We start from the raw sequence: 19,875 nt of genomic DNA, 5'->3' as shown, positions 1-19,875 counted from the left end.
TGCATTCTAAAATAGCGTACTTACCTTGGCTAAACAGTGTATTCCGAGATTTCGTTATTTCAGTGAGTGTTTTCTGTGAGAGATAGTGGAGCGTTGTGGTGGCTTGATAAAAATGGCACCTCACAAACGTCACTGATGTCCAAATCATGCTAACAAGTTTTGTTTCTTGTGTGGGGTATTCACTCAAAACCCTCAAAGAAAACCAGTAACTGATTTCCTTCGGAGGGCATATAAACTGTATATCAGTTGTCGTGTTGGTGACCAAGATGAAACTGTGTGTCTCATATTACCTGCATAAACTCTACTACCACTTAAAACTGAATAGACGAAAGGAAAGCGCCGAGCCGTGCGATTCGCTATTCCAGTGGTGTATGTGAGCCTAATACCATTTTCCAGACTGTTATTTCGCAATAACCAAGAAAAACTAGACAAAGTGTCGAAATCCACCTACAGTGCATTTCCTGTTCCTCGTTATGAAGGGTTGCTTGTCCCTGTTTGTAAACTGCAGTCTACGCTATCAGACCCAAAATTTCAAATGGCTCTGATAACTATAGTTTTATCTTCTGGGGTCACCGAACTAACCTAAAGACATCACACACACAGTTGCGGTCGCGCGTTTGCAGACTGTAGCCCCTAGAACCGCTCGGCCACTTCATCCTGTTATCAGACCCAACTGCAAGTCAACCAGAAGGTACCGGAAATGTAGAAGAATATTGCCCTCCATCTCACAGTTCTTCGCCTCAGCGCTTAAATGAAAACGAGCTAAACTTGTGTCTCAAATAAGAGAACTGATGAAAGATCCAACATTTGACACTAAACTCTCGGGTCGTAACATATCTCTCCTCGTTCTAAGTATATGCGAATGGCATTTTGGGCTACACAAGAGATGATAATTACGTTTCCAAGGTACAGCTACAATAATCAACGTCATTGGAACAGTCAGATGGTAGGCACTACTGCAAGGTGTTGTTAATATTATGAAGTGTCAAACAAAAGAAGACCATAGTTCTCACAATATTTGCACACCAAAAATGATTAAAGATGTAAATACGTTGTGAACTGCTCTAGACCTCCCACTGGCGAAATGTTCATACATACAAATTAACTGCATTTAGTTCTGAATATGTATTTGTTGTTTGTTTTAATACTGTCAAGGTTCCTCAATAGTGCTTTGATCATATTGTGTATTTGGAAAAAGTGACGCGACAGAGATATACTTGTGTTACAGTCATTATAGTACACTACTGGCTTCTAAAATTTCTACACCAAGAAGAAACGCAGACATGTATATTATACTGGAACTGACATGTAATATCATTTTCACGCTATTTGGGTGGATCGATCCTGGGAAATCAGTACCCAGAACAACCACCTCTGGTCGTAATAACGGCCTTGGTATGCCTGGACATTGAGTCAAACAGAGCTTGGATGGCGTCTACAGGTACAGCTGCCCATACAGCTTCAACACGACACCACAGTTCATCAAGAGTAGTGACTGGTGTATTGTGACGAGACAGTTGCTCGGCCACCATTGACCAGACGTTTTCAATTGGTGAGGGATCTGGAGAATGTGCTGGCCAGGCCAGCGGTCGAACATTTCCTGTATTCAGAAAGGCACGTACAGGACCTGCAACATGCGGTCGTGCATTATCCTGCTGAAATGTAGGGTTTCGCAGGGAACGAATGAAGGGCAATGTCACGGATCGTAAAATATCTTAAATGTAACGTTCACTGTTCAAAGTGCCGTCAAGGCCAACAAGAGGTGACCGAGACGTGTGACCAATGGCACCCCATACCATCACGCCGGGTGATACGCCAGTATGCCGATGACGAATACACGCATCCAATGTGCGTTCACCGCGATGTCGCCAAACACGGATGCGGCCATCATGATGCTGTAAACAGAACCTGGATTCATCCGAAAAAAATTACGTTTTTCCACTCGTGCACTTAGGTTCGTCAGTGAGTACACCATCGCAGGCGCTCCTGTCTGTGATGCAGCGTCAAGGGTAACCACAGCCATGGTCTCAGAGCTGATAGTCCATGCTGCTGCAAACGTCGTCGAACTGTTCGTGCAGATGGTTGTTGTCTTGCAAACGTCCCCATATGTTGACTCAGGGATCGAGACGTGGCTGCACGATTCTTTACAGCCATGCGGGTAAGATGCCTGTCATCTCGACTGCTAATGATACGAGGCCGTTGGGATCCAGCGTGGCGTTCCATATTACCCTCCTGATCCCAGTGATTCCATATTCTGCTAACAGTCGTTGGATCTCGACCAACGCGAGCAGCAATGTCGCGATACGATAAACCGCATTCGTGATAGGCTACAATCCGATCTTTATCAAAGTCGGAAGCGTGATGGTACGCATCACAACAACGTTTCACCAGGCAATGCCGGTCAACTGCAGTTTTTGTATGAGAAATCGGTTGGAAACTTTCCTCATGTCAACACGTTGCAGGTGTCACCACCGACGCCAACCTTGTGTGAATGCTCTGAAAAGCTAATCATTTGCATATCATAGCATCTTCTTCCTGTTGTTTAAATTTCACGTCTGTAGCAGTCATCTTCGTGGTGTAGCAATATTAATGGCCAGTTGTGTATACATCCAGGTACAGCACAAAGTTTCTGAGAAATTAAGACTAAGGCCCGACCGAGAACCCTAGTCACTTGTACTTAACGTCTACATCTCTGCCGTGCAAGTCACTTCGTAATGCTTGGCGGCCGCGCGGGGTAGCCGCACCGTCTAGGTCGCCTTTTCACGGTCCGCGGCGCACCCTCCGTCGGTGGTTCGAGCCCCCCCTCGGGCATGGTTGTCTTTAGCATTACGTAGTGTGTAAGATTGGGGGCTGATGACCTCAGTAGTTTGTTCTCGTAAGGTCTTACCACAGAATATCAAAATTCCAAATGTTTGGCGGACGATACTTCAGGTACTGTTGGTTACTACTTGGTAAATTACTGTACGGAGACGTGGGCAACCGATTGGTGCAGCAGCTGTCGTCGTAAGAAAGCTGGACAGTGGCAGAAATGATTAGCAAACATGTAGATACACTAAACAGAAGGTTAACTTAACTTGTAGCTGTCTCCAAGCTTTGGGATAAAAACTTAACTAAACAGCAATAAGGACAAACTATTACAAAAAAGCTAACTAAAGGAAGCTGTCCAGTGCGAGGCTACCGCTCCTAGTGAGTGAGCTAACAGCCAAAGGGTGACTGAGATTGTAGACTGTTGAAGACTGGAACTGAGACCGTATCGTACACTTGTCGCCGGCCATCCTACACCGCTGCAACACAGGGTGATCAGTCGGAGCCGCTGAAAGCGTATCTAAGCCGACGCTCATCTTGGGATTCACCTAGTCCTTACGCGACCACTGTCGGCGTCTGTCGGAAACGTGCGTTTCCGTTGCCACCTGTGAGACGCCGATGAGGGTAGTGAAATTAGAGTATGGGATTGTAGGCAGAGAAGCCCCATTCGGGGAAGTTCGGCTGCCGAGTGCAAGTCTTATTTCAGTCGACGCCACATTGGGTGACTTGCGTGCCGGTGATGGGGATTAAATGATGATTAGGACAACACAACACCCAGTCCACGAGCGGAGAAAATCCCCAACCCGGCCGGGAATCGAACCCGGGCCCGCTGCATTGGAGGCAAGCACGAAAATGGGGGCTGGTTTCGATCTATGATACCACAGGTCTCACTACTACTTTCCATCTTTCCTGACTTATGTCGGAGTGTCAGGCAGAAGGGAAAAAGGTACTCACGTATACCTCTGTATGAGCACCAATTCCCTGATGCCACTGTAACGTTCATTTTGTGAGAAGAAGCAGTGCTGCCTGATTTATTGGAATGTACGCTCATGGAATTTGAACGGTAAATTTACTCATGTAGCATCTTACTATCGTTGAGGTTTAACTATCAGTTACCACATCAACTGATTAATTCCTCTGTAAGTTTTGGTAAACAGTGTCGGGATTTCAGCAATCCCCTAGCCACCAACTTCGACCGTGGAAAGCCTTATGGACAGACCGATGTTAACCATTGTATTACTGACGTGTGTTAAAAATTACAAGGGGTGTGTAACACTCCAGTGGGATACTCCCAAAGTTAATACCAGTCGAAGTGATTCTGTTCCTATCAGAACGCTGTGTCCTATCTGCTACAGTGATCTGCGTTTAGTCATATATATGGCTGGGCATTCGATATGCTCATATTTGATTCATTAAGCGACAATGCCGCATTACATCGAACGAAATCTTTCTAATCAAGTAAGATTTTAGAAACTGAAAGGTGATATTTGGGGCAGAGGCACTGATTCTGATCATACGTGGTTCTCTAACAGTACATTCCAAACGGTATGAAAGACAAAGGGCGTATTTTGGGATGCAGATTGGAACTTACTAAAGAACGTAGAGTGCATACAGCGATACACGTGTAGAATTAGATTCTGCTGCCGCTTATGTGTATGAGGGAGGGTGTAGTGAGGTTGATATTCGGCAAGAAAACGTATAGCTGGTATGTATACAGAAAAGTATTCGCTACCATGTGGGAACGTGTCATCTGTCGTGTAATAGGACCCGCGACAGTGTAGTGTTGTGGTAATATCGTCAGCAACCCGCTTAGAGGAAAGAAAATATCTTTATTGCTCTGAAAAGACAAGAAAATGTATTGTATAATTATGCCGTTATTGCAGGGAACGGATTACCTTTTGTTGCTGCAGTTACACTTAAGAGTTAAAAAAGAGAACTTTTTTGGAGGTTGATTTTTATTTACTGTTGTTCATTCATTACACTACTATATTAGCTTTCATGTATCTATTTTTATAACTGGAAGGCCCTATAGAGTTGCTACCCATAGGAAAAAATTTCGTTTTACAGCAATGCAACATACGAAAAAGTGTTCCTGAAAAAAATCTATTAAACTATACCACATAGCTTTATACAGTAATTAACTACATATATGAACTAAGACAATGTGGAAAACTTGAACATGTAATTGCAAAGTGTGTCCAGCAACACTTTGTGCTCATTAGTGCTGACTATTAAGTACATAAGGGTCTTTTAAATGAGCCCGCTGAGCAACGTTATCATGAGGTCAAGTTACTGAACAACGTACATGCTGATTACTTATAAAGCAAAACCGTAATCGTTGAATAAACAAAAACGAAATAAAGGATTAGCGAAATGCTCGTAGCCTTTAGTAAAATGTGGTTGAGGAAGCGGTAACACTAAGGTCCTTTGATGAAGGTGCTTTTCAATCAGCTCTCAACGAATTTACCGATGTATCTCGTATTATATGCAAAAAAAATTTTGTACCCCATTACAGTGGAACAATATCGTGGCAAAATTACAGTTTCTTGTCACCTTCAGTGCTCGAATAAGTTTAAGAAGCATTAAATTCGAACGTCAGGCCTTCTGAATGCTAAGTCTTTACCTGCAGATTTGCCTGATTTATCAGAAGGTCGCACCTTTTCTCAAAATCATTAAATATCTAAATCGTTTCACCAGGATTGGTACAAAGAAAAAAACCTTTATTCATCAAATTACAATTTAAACAGCTTAACAACTGTCGATTCTGATGAATCAAGACACAATAGTCATTGATTCACAAAACCTGATTAAGTTGGAGCGTGCAAGACAACTTAAGGTTAATGTACAAAAATGTGAAAGGGCCTTCCAATGCTACCCACAATGAGACTATTAGCCATTTCACTCACAAACTGTTTAGCAGCAAAACTCGTGAAAAATATTGAAGAAGTTTCTTGTTATATTAGCTCGTTAACAGCCCACGCTGATGTGGATCGACCCAGGACGCATTTCTCAAACGCATCCCAAATCGTTAAAATTAGTATATAAGTTGATTAATTACGCTCAGAGAAACACAAAAAAATACTCATGTGGAGTTGATAACGTACTCAGTAGTCAAATTCACACATCAAAAAAAGTTTCGCATCACCTCGGTTCGAGAGTTTTGGAACCTGTACAGAAAATAGGAATAGAGATCAACATAAACATCACCTTCGCCCTTTTTATTGTTCAGGAAAACCACACACTTCTTGTTGTACCATCATACAGCGAGACCTTCAGAGGTGGTGGTCCAAATTTCTGTACACACCGGTAAATCTAATACTCAGTAGCACGTCCTCTTGCACTGATGCATACTGTAATCGTCGTAGCACACTATCCACAAGTTCATCAGGGCCCTGTTGGTCCATGTTGCCCACTCCTCAACGGCGATTTGGCGTAGATCCCTCAGAGTTGTTGGTAGGCCAAATTGCCGACAAACCACCCTTTTCAATCTATCCCAGGCATGTACGATAGGGTTAATATCTGGATTACATGCTGACCACTCTTATCGACAGATGTCGTTATCATGAAGGAAGTCATTCAAAAGATGTGCACGATGGGGGTGCGGATTTCCGTCCATGAAGACGAATGCCTTGTCAATGTGCTGCCGATACGGTTGCGCAAACGTTTGGAGGATGGCATTCATGTTTCGTACAGCCGTTACAGCACATTCCATGACCACTACGGCGTACGTCGGCCCTTCATATTGCCACCCCTAAAAATAGAGAACCTCCACCTTTCTGCACTCGCTGGACAGTGTGTCTAAGGCCTGACCGGATTGCCCCCAAACACGTCTTTAGCGGTAGTCTGGTTGAAGGCTAGCAAGTTTTAATGAATATGCAACACTCATCGGTAAATGGAAAGTGATGCCAATTCTGAGCGGTACATTCGGCATGTTTTTGGGCCCTTCTGTACCGCTCTGCATGGTGTCGTGGTTGCAACGACGGACCTCGCCATGGACGTCGGGAGTGAAGTGGCACATCATGCAGCATATTGCGCACAGTGTGAGTCGTAACACGACTTCCTGTGGCTGCACGAAAATCATTATTCAACACGGTAGCATTGCTGTCAGGGTTCGTCTGAGCCATAATCCGTAGGTAGAGGTCATCCACTGCAGTAGTGGGCCTTGGGTGGCCTTAGCGAGGCATGTCATGACAGTTCCTGTCTCTCTGTGTCTGCTCCACGTCCGAACAAAATCGCTTTGGTTCACTCTGAGACGCCTGGACTCTTCCTTTGTTGAGAGCCCTCCCTGGCACAAAGTAACAATGCGGACGCGTACGAACCCCGGTTGAAACCTGGTAGTCAAGGAAGACAGGATTCTGTTACATTTGTGACGCGGCCGTAATCAGTTACTGTTGGTTCTCTTTTGCAATAACACACAGTTATTTTAAAACTCCAATTCCAGACAGCAGTAAATAAAGATATCACATGTTATTAATGAAGGAAACAATAATTGTCTATTTAATAGAGCTTTCAGTGATTTACAATTTACCAAATGAGCATAAAATACAGACAGAGGAAATAATGTTTTAAAAACAAGCCAATGTGATCCCCATTAGAATTTTAAGGCAAGCAACCATAGTCACAGCTGAAGACCTTACGCCAAGAACGGCAATTATAAAAAACATTAACAAGCATACTGTAAAACAGCAATGGAATAGCAAGGTTGATTTAAAAACAGGCAACTGATCACCAAACGGGTGAGGCAAAATGATGGTGAACCTGGTTGCACAACCATTTAAACCTGCTGTAAAGCCAAGAATGGCAAATATATTAAAAAAATATGAAAGATACAGTAAAACAGAAAATACACCATCAAATGTTATTTTAAAAGGACAAGCAATTGTTCACCAAACAGGTGATACAAAATGATAGTAACCTTGGTAGCACAATCATGTAAAATTGCTGTAACGCCAAGAATGGGAATTATATAAAAAATTTAGAAACATACAATAAAACAGTAAATACAATAATAAAACACAAAGACCAGTCACAGACGGTGTGCCGGGAATTGACCTCTGAGTAGGTCCGTCAAAAAAACACTTTCGCGAGTGATTAGATAGGCAGCCAAAAGTTGCATTCACTTCACAAGATGATAACTCAAACTAGTGGCAGTTTAACGAACGACTTATGATAATCTTGCTGAGGCTACCTGACGTCCAATAAACCAAATGAAAAGAAGTACAAATACGCCAAAGCCGGAACCGGCATTCATGACTCTGCCCACAGAATAATGTGTTTAGAGTGCCAAAAATGAGAATGAAATCACTACCATCAGAGTAGGAGAATCACCAACCAACCTGCAATCAACAAAGCTGTCAAAACTACACGCCTCACCAGACAGCGGCGGCAAGGCGAGGGAACGTACACAGCTGTTACTTACAATAACCCCCAGGGTAGGTAACTGGGGCGTTAGCAGCCACGAGGCAGGAAAAATACTGCTGGTTGAACTTAACAAATAGTAACAAACTGAACGCAATAAATTGTAATTAGAAGTCCAGGAAAGCTAATCGGATCTGCCTTCCCCAAGTGCTCCACTCGCCGCTCTTCGCCTCGGCAACACTACGAGCAGCAACACGTACTCAAGTCACTGAGAATTGCAAGATCTCACAGTGGTGGAGGTTTCTCTGCTTGAATCCAAATGCACTCAAAACTTGCAGGATCCAGTTACGACGAGTTAGTGCGCCCTCGTGACCACAGGCTTTCGATCCAGCAGTCAATGCGCGCCGCCAACAGTCCAGGATTGTTCTCGCATTGCGCGAACCTGGTACCTTCTGAGTCTCCAACCGAACTGCACACTGACACAACCCGGAAGAACCACGACTTCGCCTCAAAGATAGAGCCACAGTTACTACATATCAATAACCACCGCTGCTGCCATAGCGGACAGGCAACGCTTGCGAAACCAAGTGGCGCCAGTCAACACGAGAAGAAGACAAACAGTCTCAACCATATCAACTAAACGATACGGTCTGGCCTCCAACAGAGTCAACATGTGCCGAAGCATGGCTCAGCGGTATTGACGGTCTTTCCATGGATGAACTACAGACAACACGAGCGGTGTACCTCCTTCCTGGTGGAATGACTGGAACTGATCGGCTGTCGGGAACCCTACGTCTAACAGGCGCTGCTCTTGCGTGGTTGTTTACATCTTTGGTCGAGTTTAGTGATATATCTGTACAGTTAAAGGGAATGTGTCTGTGCTACAATATCCACAGTCAACGCTATCTTCAGGAGTTCTGGAGATCAAAGTTATGTAAACTTTTTGGTGTGTGTAACTAGCGATGTACAGGGAGCATTACCTCTCTATCATCAAGAAAGTATGTCCTTAGCTTATAACCCCATCCACAGGAAGTATCACTGTTAACATTGGTTAACATTGACAACAGTAGTAGGGAAACCTCCATACAGCCCCACCCTGCATTGATGCCATATTTATTCAAGATGTTGGATCCAAGAGAACAGCGATAGACATGCAATGTCGCAATGACGTCATGGCAGGAAGTTCTAATTTTGGCGGAAAAATAGGTAAACTGGACTACCTCCACTACCCTGACCCCCTCTTCTCCCCAAGAAAATGACGGAAGTTCAAATTTTGTGGGAAAAAGTTCCCTTGTGCTACCTAACCTAAGAAAATGGAAGAAAATTTGTCAATCGAGCTATCTCCACTAATGAGTCATCCAACCACCACCTCCTCCTTAGAATTGGCGAGAAAAGCACTCAATCTCTGCTGAATATGATGGATCTAAGTATTTGGTACGCACTGTTCATTTAAACAATTTGAGTTGTCATAGGCAGTAGCTCCATCCAGTGTTTTCACCTTGAGGTCTGGATTCCAACCGGCCTAGTACGCAGTACCACCACCAGATTGAGCTGTTGTCCCTCCCATGACGTAATTCAAGATGGTGGTTTGGGGAAAAATGGCTCCAACAAATAGGAACCCTTAATCCATTCACATGTTAGGCTTGAGTCAGTAGGATGGTGGTATCTGTTAACATTGTTGGAGCGGTATATAGGGCAGGCTCAGCAGCTCTGAACCTGAAACCTGAGTCTCGCTTAGTCAGCCAGCAGCACCAGCAGAAGAAGAACAAGATTCAAAGTTACAATACTTATACACGTAAAATGTACACATAATATCGACTATGAGGCGTAAATGTAGTTTTAATCGACGTAGTCAGTGCAGTGACAAAGAACTGGCTAAAAAGGGTCTGAACAATACCGAAAAAATAGAAAATGACAGCAAAAATTATGTAAAACTAGAAGAACTGAATGTATGTAAAATGTTTCTATAACATTTGTACTCTTTTAAGATACTGATCATAATCCGGGCGTTTCCGTTCGATAGTGATCGAAGGGGAATTGTATAGCAAACTATTTTGTGTGAATCTTATAATACGCATTGTTATTGGTTCTTTATGTGTGTTAACTGTTGAAACTTTACTGATACACAGAATTCTTTTTATGTAAGCAGAACACCCTGCTGCTGTAGGGAAAATAAGGGGACCAGCAAAAAATGCTCCTGATGTAGCACAAAATGTCGAATATGTTAGTCTTTAGAAGCCTCCGACAGAAAATTTTACAACCAGCTACCTCAACGATATTTTGCCATGCGAATATATTGGTACTTTATTGTGCCGAAAGTGAGCAGTGACGATGGAAGAAAGAGGAGACAGTGGTCGCAAAAGAGTAAGAGATACTGATGGAGATGGAAGCAGTGGGCAGAAACGTCAGAGGAGACAGTGGACATCAAATATACAGATGACGGGAGACCATACGTTGGCTTTCTGACTCTGCGAACTCTAAACACGTAGAGATTTGGAAAAGAGCATTTTGGACCTAGATTTGAAACAAATGGGTACAGGGGGAAAAGTTTAGACTACCAAAACCTCGGAACTGCCGAGGTATGGTGAAGACGGTGGCAATGACAAAGAAAGACAAGAGGGGCAATGTAATTCGAGAACACACGGTAGCAGTGGGATATACAGCAAATCAGTAGGAGAAAAAGGAGACAGTGGGCGAGAGACATATACAGATAGTGGAAGACGTATGCACGTGCTGAGAAAGGAGGCTCAACGATTGCGTAAAATGAGGATGTTCTGTGTTAAAAGAGCGCGAGTATGTTCACATGGCAGGATTTTTGGTGAGGAAGACGGAATGAAGTTTTGAGGCAGCCAGCTCCCCACTTCTGTCACAAACTTGCAAAGATCAACATATTAGTTTTTTTTTTCTTTCTTCAACAGGAGCACTTTTTCGCTGGTATAAACATACCACCAAAAGATAAGGAAACAGCAACACTCTTATTACACTCGTTTTGGGGACAGTCTTGACCCAACTATTAACCGTTGTGATGCTCAATGCAATCGATTCAATTGTGGTACACGCTTACAAAACTAGTCGTGTAAATGCAGGCAAAGAAAGAGTAAGAAAGGTAAATAGAGCCTGACGGGATGATCCGTTTTCCAGTCTCTTAGTACTGCTTTTCTCAGTTTCAGAGAATCTGATGTGCTTTCAGTCTTCTGTATTACGGAGTCCTCCTCGAAGCAGCATTAAAACTTCGGAAAAAATATGTGTAAGGAGGTGACTGTACGCATTTTCCAAGAGTAATACAGGGACAGAACGAAAATTTTTCCTTATTGAAATAGTGATGGGTGGCAGAGGATACCAGGGAAGAATGCTTGAGTTTTTTTCACAGTCGGTTCCGTGTTTATTAGGAGAGAAAGCTCTCTTGCTTATTTTTCTGGGGCTGTAGATATAAACTGCTCGTCACTTATCAAGGAAGAATATGAACAAAAATACAACATTTACGTAGTAAAAAAGAGAAATAAGATTTACACCGTGATGGACTAAAGGGAATTCGAAACATTTTCCATAAATTTAAGTTTTGGTTTAAAATTCCTAACAAAAAATTAACACAAGTGTTTTTTGCCATATTGCCTCATCAATACTAAGAACAGTCGTGTAGTAAGAAGTCAATAAACATATCAGTGTCACTATCTTTTCGACGTGAAAGAATCTTAATAATAAATCAAGTCCCATGCGGCGCAGAATTTGGGAATGTGTAAGCTTGCAGAACGGACCCTGAAGTGGTTGGTAAATTAAAGTATTCATAATCAAAGCTATGTTTCGTATTTAAAAAGAACTGGTAATAATTTGATCCAGCTGCCTCAGACGAACCACTGAGAAGCGATGGATGTGAGAGGGCATTAACATGAACAAATACCGAATTGCTTTTAGCGATGAGACCACACTAATTCACTTCGCGTAGTTGATAGACCTATAACCAAAAGACAACGGTGAAAAGTGTTGTCGCGCTGGTGCTTTAATCTTCCTCCATAAGAGTTACCAAGGCTTGCAATTTTTGAAGGACGCGTTCCACTCTGCACTCTGTAAGTAGGGTTATCTACAGTTTGTGGAGCAGACCATTCGGAACTTAAAGGACGTGACATAAGACAAACAGTTTTTTGCCATTTTTCTTATACCCAAAATCGGGTTCCGATGAGGAGCTTGTAGTCTTTTTCTATGTCCATAAGAGCGTACCTAACATGTAAGGCCAGTTTTCAAGTTGTTGAATGTTATTCCTCTCATGACCCAGTATGGCAGTAGGGCATATTTCATGCGCCAACTTTTCTGACGATATTTCAGGATTCTCACAGAGTTTATGGGCTTCATCGGGACTGCTTTAAGAAAAAGGGGCGGAAGTAGATTTTTACCAACGTCACGCTGATGTAAGGATTCATTACTTTGCTCGCTAAACCAGCTTCGGTACCGAGAGAGATTCATCGCCTTTACGTGTTCCGACTGCCGCTGTCTAGAAGTAATATATCTCATAAAATTTTGTGGCGAAGCTAGACCGTAGTACGAGAGAGGGTTTTCTTATTGTTAGTAGATTGAAACTGCTGCAGTGTGTTTGTATTTATCCTGTTACTGTCGTATTAATATATATATATATATATATATATATATATATATATATATATATATATATATATATATACGTCTGTCTCTCTCTCTCTCTCTCTCTCTCTCTCTCTGTCTCTGTGTGTGTGTGTGTGTGTGTGTGTGTGTGTGTGTGTGTGTGTGTGTGGTGTCGGACATGTCCGAAAGAACCGATATAATTTTGATCCAGCAGCCACTATGAATAAAGCCACAAAGACATTAAGGAATTACAGACATTGGCTGCGAGTAAGCGTTGGTTCAAATCAATGACGAAAGTTGAAAATTTGTGCTGGACTGGGATTCGAACTCTGGTCCTCTGTTTACTAGGCAAATGTTCTGACCACTGAGTCATCCAGACACAGGAGTCATCGCCAATGCACGGGGTACTCAAGCACGCCAGACGTCCGACTCAAATTCTCGATTTATCAACAGACTAATAAAGTAGTATCCCTTGCGCAGTATCTTAATTACTCGTGGCATTTCGCCGATTCCCGTCACAGTTCGAAACTGACGGGCATCCGCAATGAAGAGATTAATGGGCGTCCTCGCGTGATTTATATATATGCATTTCCTGTCCGGATAGCTTAATGGTTAAAGCATCTGTCTACTAATTAGGTGACCCGGGTTTGAATACCGGTCGGGCACAAACTTTGAACTTTACCTATCGATTTTAACCAGTGTCCACAAGCAGACAAGGTCTGTAATTCATTTGTGTCTTAAATGTACGTATCTTAAAACGCTACAATACTGATAGCTGATATTAACTGTAATTCCTCTTTGTAGTTTTTCACCACTAAATTCAAATAAGAAGTCCGGACAAACAAGTCTCACTTTGAAACTCCCAGGTATTATCAGGGACGGAATGTGCCTCATCGTAACGAGACGAAGCCATGTCGACAATCCAGATAAGTGGTCGAGAAAAAGCAGATATATTATAATTCTACCAAATACAGTAGTTAAAGATGCTAACGTTTCCTTTTAGTTTTATTAAAGAACGTAACACAGCAATATAAAAAATTGTACCATGAGAATGAGTTAAGTACTTCATGAGGTTAGTTAATGAAGTGTGGAAACGATTAACCCTCAGAGTCGATACGAACAAATGTGTCACTTGATCAATATATTCCCTAAGTAATATATTAAATGACAGAATCGTATCAACGAAGCTGTCAACGTATTAATGCGTTTCTAACCTTCGCGCACATTGATCTAAACATCCTACTTTATCGTATTAATTTGTCATAGACACTAAATGCTACTTATGTTCAATTGGCGGTAGTTTCATCGAATGGGAGGGCTAGTATCAAAAGTCCTATGCTGTGCTGCGATGAGAGACATAATAGTTTTTAGAGATAGCAGTGCATACGAAACATAATAAATAGGGCAGTAACCATTAACGTTTACTCGAAATTAATTTAAAAACAACACTGCTGTGCAGTTGCTTGGCCATATATGATGGATTCGGGTCATTCATTCAGCAGATAGGGAAAGCCGTGCGGTACAAGGATTTGACGGACTGTGTAGGATGTCTATGATGTCTTATGTATATACCAAGTGATCACGTCAGTTATAGTGGTCGTTTATCTGTGCCTTCGTTAGCAGTTTGTGATCTTGTGATTTGCGTTGCTAGCTCCCGGTTACAAGTCTTGGATGTTCATTTGCCGCTCGTGTGTGTGTGTGTGTGTGTGTGTGTGTGTGTGTGTGTGTGTGTGTGTGTCGACGTCGTCAACATCGACACGCAATTCCCCTGAATTGGCGTCAAATAGAAAGACTTGCACCAAGTAGCTAAACCCCACACACCCCAGAAGGGAAGGCCCGGCCAAAAGTCATACAAACATTCAAATTTTTGTGACTTCGTTACAGGTTTCATTGGTTGCAAAGGGTGAGGAGCTAAAACAACGATAAAACAATTTCCAATTGTAGTAGAATCCTTCTGGTCACTAGTCAGCGTTATTTTGCAACTAGGATCAGTATTAAATCCAATATACTTCCTGTGTTTGGAGCGGTTCTCTCCAGGGCAACTAATCTGCGGTTCTCTCGGGATAATTGTCGCTATATATCTACTTGTTTCCGTTCGTAGGTGACAAGCGACGTCACATACCTGTACGTCATTCAATATTAGAAAGTCAAGATGCCTTTGACGGAGTAATTGTGTTGATAACTGTTGTTTGTGCTATTCTAGCAAGTGGGTGGCAAGCAACAGCACATCGGTGGCTTATACATTTAGGTGACCAAAGTAATGTGATACATCCTAAGCCGGCCGGAGTGGCCGAGCGGTTCTAGGCGCTTCAGTCTGGAGCCGCGCGACCTTTACGGTCGCAGTTTCCAATCTTGCCTTGGGCATGGATGTGTGTCATGTCCTTAGGTAAGTTAGGTTTAAATTGTTCTAAGTTCTAGGGTTCAGAAGGATGTAGGTTGCAATAAGTACCTGGAGATGAAGAAGCTTGCACAGGATAGAGTAGCATGGAGAGCTGCATCAAGCCAGTCTCAGGACTGAAGACCACAACAACAACAACAACAACAACAACAAGTTCTAGGGGACTGATGACCTCAGAAGCTACGTCCCATAGTGCTCAGAGCCATTTTTGATACTTCCTAAAATAGTGTCTGACCTCCTTTTGCCCTGTGTATTTCAGTAACTGTGTTTTGTATGGACTCAATAAGTCATTGGAAGTCCCCAGCAGAAATATTGAGCCATGCTGCCTTTACAGCCGTCTATAACTGTGAAACTGTTGCCCGGACAGGACAGTGCTCACGAAAAGACCGCTCGGTTATGTTCCACAAATGTTCGATGGGACTAGAATAGTTCAGAATGTTCTTCAAACCAATTACGAACACCTGTGGCCGGCTGACATGGGGTATTGTTAGCCATAAAAATTCCATTCTTTTTTGGGAACAAGAGGCCCATACAGGTTGCAAATGGTCTCCATGTAGCCGAACATAGCCATTTCCAGTCAATGTTCTGTTCAGTTGGGCCAGAGGAGCCAGTGCATTCCATGTAAACAGAGCCCACATCATAGTGGAGCCAGCACCAGCTTGCACAGTGTCTTGTTCACAACTTGGTAAATGGCTACGTGCGTTCTGCACCGCCCTCGGACCCATGAGCTGTTACCAAATGAAATCGGGGCTTATCTCTCGACGCTACGGTTTTCCAGTCGTCCACGGTCCAACCGATACGATCACGAGCCCAGGAGAGGCGCTGCAGTTGACGTCACGCTGTTAGGAATGGCACACGCGTCGGTCGTCTGCTGCCATAGCCCATTTCGCTGCACTGCCCTAACGAATAAGTTCGTCGTACGTCCCACACTGATTCCTGCGGTTATTTCACGAAGTGTAGTCGCCTATTAGCACAGAAAACTCCACGCAAACGCCGCTGCTTTCGGTGAAGGGCATCGGCTACTGCATTTCACATGGTGAGAAGTAATACCGGAAATTTGGTATTTTCGGCACACTCTTGACCCTGCGGATATCGGAATATTAAAATGCATCTAGGTCCAACTATCATTCCACGTTCAAAGTCTGCTAATTTCCATCGCGCGGCCATAATCATATTGTAAACCATTTTAAATGCATCACCTGAGTACAAATAATAGCTCCAACACTGACTGCACTTTTATGCCTTGCATAAGCTATACTACCACCATCTGTGTATGTGCATATCGCTGTCAGACAACTTGCTTCAGAGGACACAGGGGGATGTGTTCTCCTGAAAGGAAGACATCGATGCCACACGGCACTTCCCTTCCGCCCACTTGTTTATGCTGGTGCTGCGAGTTCTTAAGATGCAGCCCGTAGGACTGGGATCACACTAAATTCTATTTGCTATCATTCCCTCCGTTCATGCTGTTAGGGCTTATAATTAAACCAATAAACTCTGATGAATCAAACATTGCGATCGCTGCCTACCGCGTATTGAGCGCAGCCATTTCATTCATGCGTAAGGATACGACATTGTTAATGCTGAGACTTCCTATAGTTCCTCTTTCTGTAGTGTAGTCAGAAACAGAGTGGTAAGCTCGTAAGGGTGCTGCAAGGTAGGTTGTGCTGGGAAAACTAAGGTTAGGAAAAATATTCATGCGTTGCGCCGTTTCTGAGTTAAACACCACTGCAGTTCGCAAATCAGATCGTCACTCTCGGAAATTCTAGAAGACGCCAGAAATGTTGCCGCCAGTGGTGATCTTCGTTTGGTTTCCGAAAACCGAATAAGAGAACGATACAAAATTTGGACATGGGACGGTAGCAGGGTTAGAACCCTAGCCAACGACTGAGAAGTCTGGTGAACTACCATCCATGTTATGGGAACAATCGTATCTGGTGAGCCTTTTGAATTTGCACGCGCAACGTCCTGATTGGCTAACTTCAGTGCTAATTGAATCGGAAACGGCGATGCGTATCGAAACTTTTTCTTAAGAACTATTTCTCAGCACAACCTACCTTCTAACACTCTTACAAACTTTTCATGCCTAGTATATACCTTCTGTTTCGCTGGATTTACATTCTGAATGATTCCACGTGATTCCTGTCCGATTATCTTTATGTCTACTTTATACTGTATAGAACAAAGAACCTGCAAGAAGCGTGCTGTGAACAACACGCACGTGAGGTGTGAATCGGTATCTTTGTGCTCACGTCCAGGATTCGATACCTCCTTGCTCGCAGGACCATGTATCACACCTATCACCTTTGGTACTGCTTCGTTAAAATGAAAAATTACGAGTTGCATCGATGCCCATATTAATCTGCGAACTGTATGTCGCACTACGACTGCCTAGACAAACCAGTTTATGTATCTGCAGAGGGCAAGAACGTACCATCTACAATACGACCATTAGTACAGTCAATTTGTGCACAAAAAGATCTCTAACGGTTAAGTTGTGGGGAATAGTTTTGATTGATTTCATTCTATTCGTTTTTAGGGTACTGAATCCGATTTTGAGGTTGGCAACAAAATTTCGCTATGAAATACTTAAAGAATCCTTTTTTGGCTCTTTTGCTGACAGGGCTCGGAAACTTTCAACTATTTGTACATATCATCCCTATTGAAAAATAAATTTGCTAAAGATTTCATTATTTAGGTTTCTTTCTCCACGAGACTTTGTGGCTCAGACACTAGTTGAAAATGTGCGTATTTTCTTATCACCCGCAAAGAAACCACTCTTTCTATTCTAAAACTCTAATATAAGGCTGCAATTTAGTGACTTCAACCCTAATTTTAAAATGAATACATTGTAGAGTGGTTTTCACTTGTTAAGTCAGCTCCACTACTAAAAACAAAATACATTTCCAAAAATCACATAGCATTTAATTTATTTGCAAATATAATTCCGTCTTCTACGTCTTCTCGTTTTACTTATTGTATGCCTTCACCAGGGCCAGTTCGAAAAAAATTTTTCAACAGGAGTTACTTATGAAGTCGCACCCTCCGCCTTCCTTTTTTCCCCTAGAATATTTTCACACGTGTCGGCTACTAATTGTGAAAAATACCGTATGAGAATGTTCCACTTGGGCTACTCTGGTGCCCCTTTCACCTTTGCGCTCCAAGTGGCCGCTACTAATTCTGCTATGTCCTGTATACTCTATTTGGAGCCTACATGTTGGCCAAATAGTGATTCAGTCGATGGCCCTGTTCTCAAAACTGCTGAATCAATTGGTGGACATTTTGTTCAACATGGACAGAACAGTAATTTTTTCTAATAAAAGAAGAGTTCAAAGGTAAGCTTCAGCTGTTGGAAGAACATGGCACTAATAGAAATCTGTGAGTTGTGTGTTTTGGAATGGTGACTTTGATTAAATTATTAAGCAGTTCACTAAAGCAGAAAGAAGTGGCACCTCTGATCTACACCTCATGACCGTATATGAAATGCTGCATTTCTTTTACACCAGTGGGTCAGGGATTTTCTCTGCCTCGTGATGACTGGGTGTTGTGTGATGTCCTTAGGTTAATTAGGTTTAAGTAGTTCTAAGTTCTAGGAGCCTGATGACCATAGATGTTAAGTCACATAGTGCTCAGAGCCATTTTTTTTTCACACCAGTAGCCATATGCAAAATAGAGCAGTCTTTACCTCCAGAGCATGCATACCTTCAAAGTTGCAGTGTCATGCTAGGATGCTTCTCAGTTCGTAGCAGTGAGAAACTGTGGTCTGGCATCTGGAGTGATATGGCGATTGAGCAAATTCTAATTAAGTCTCTGAAGACACATGGTGCTCTTACTCAAGGCCGTGGTGTAACTGCAGGCGTTGTGAGAAGATGGACATAAAGGATGACAGCATTGCATAATATGTGCCAAGAGATTGAGTGCTTTACAGAGTGCAACTAGCATCATCAGAACAATACGTTGAGAGCAGAAACACTTCGCAAAAGCGGGGCAACACTACCACCTGTAAATTGCTAAATTGCTTCCACAATCGTCCTCCTTACCCAGAGGCGAATAACCTAATGTCACTAAGTACAGGCGCTGTCGCAAATGAGAGGATCAACAGCTACTTGTCCAATGAGATGGGCATGAAAAGTATACGGCGCATTGTTTAATTTGAAACTGTGAGATTCAAAGGAAGGGAAATGCGGAGCCTCCTGCGATTTTGAGCAGCTGTACTCAGAAACAAGAGAGGGCTCTGGTCATCATTCTAACCACATTTTTCCAACTAATAATCATCGTGACACATTCTGATGAATATCGGCGAGAAATTTTGCGTTATCAACTTAGCCCTAACCTTTTCCCTTTTTCCGAAGAACGGTATGAAGAAAGGAAAACATACAGCTTTTACAGGGCATTTGCACCATCTGAGCAGCCGTACTGAAACGGTACAAAATATTTCATCCACGGAGGGTTTGCGTTACAAATAGCTGCGTTGCTCCTGCCAGAAATATGCAGAAATCGGCAGGATCTATTTGTAATACGTCAAACTACAAATTAAATGACGCTGGCATTTTCAACGGGTACCCTGCCGAAGACTGAACACACCAACCGCATAGAACGATTGGAAATCGTACAAAGAAAACAGCCTGCTGCCATAGAATTTACAGAAATGATTGTGGCCACTGTCTCGCAGTAAAAATTTCTTGAAGACTGGAGAAACAGGTACTGTTTCCTATCTAAGC

This window comes from Schistocerca piceifrons, chromosome 3 (assembly GCF_021461385.2).
Source record: "Schistocerca piceifrons isolate TAMUIC-IGC-003096 chromosome 3, iqSchPice1.1, whole genome shotgun sequence".
In the NCBI taxonomy this organism is placed as follows: Eukaryota; Metazoa; Arthropoda; class Insecta; order Orthoptera; family Acrididae; genus Schistocerca; species Schistocerca piceifrons.
The sequence above is the reverse complement of the archived record's forward strand: the minus strand, read 5'-3'. Positions refer to the sequence as shown.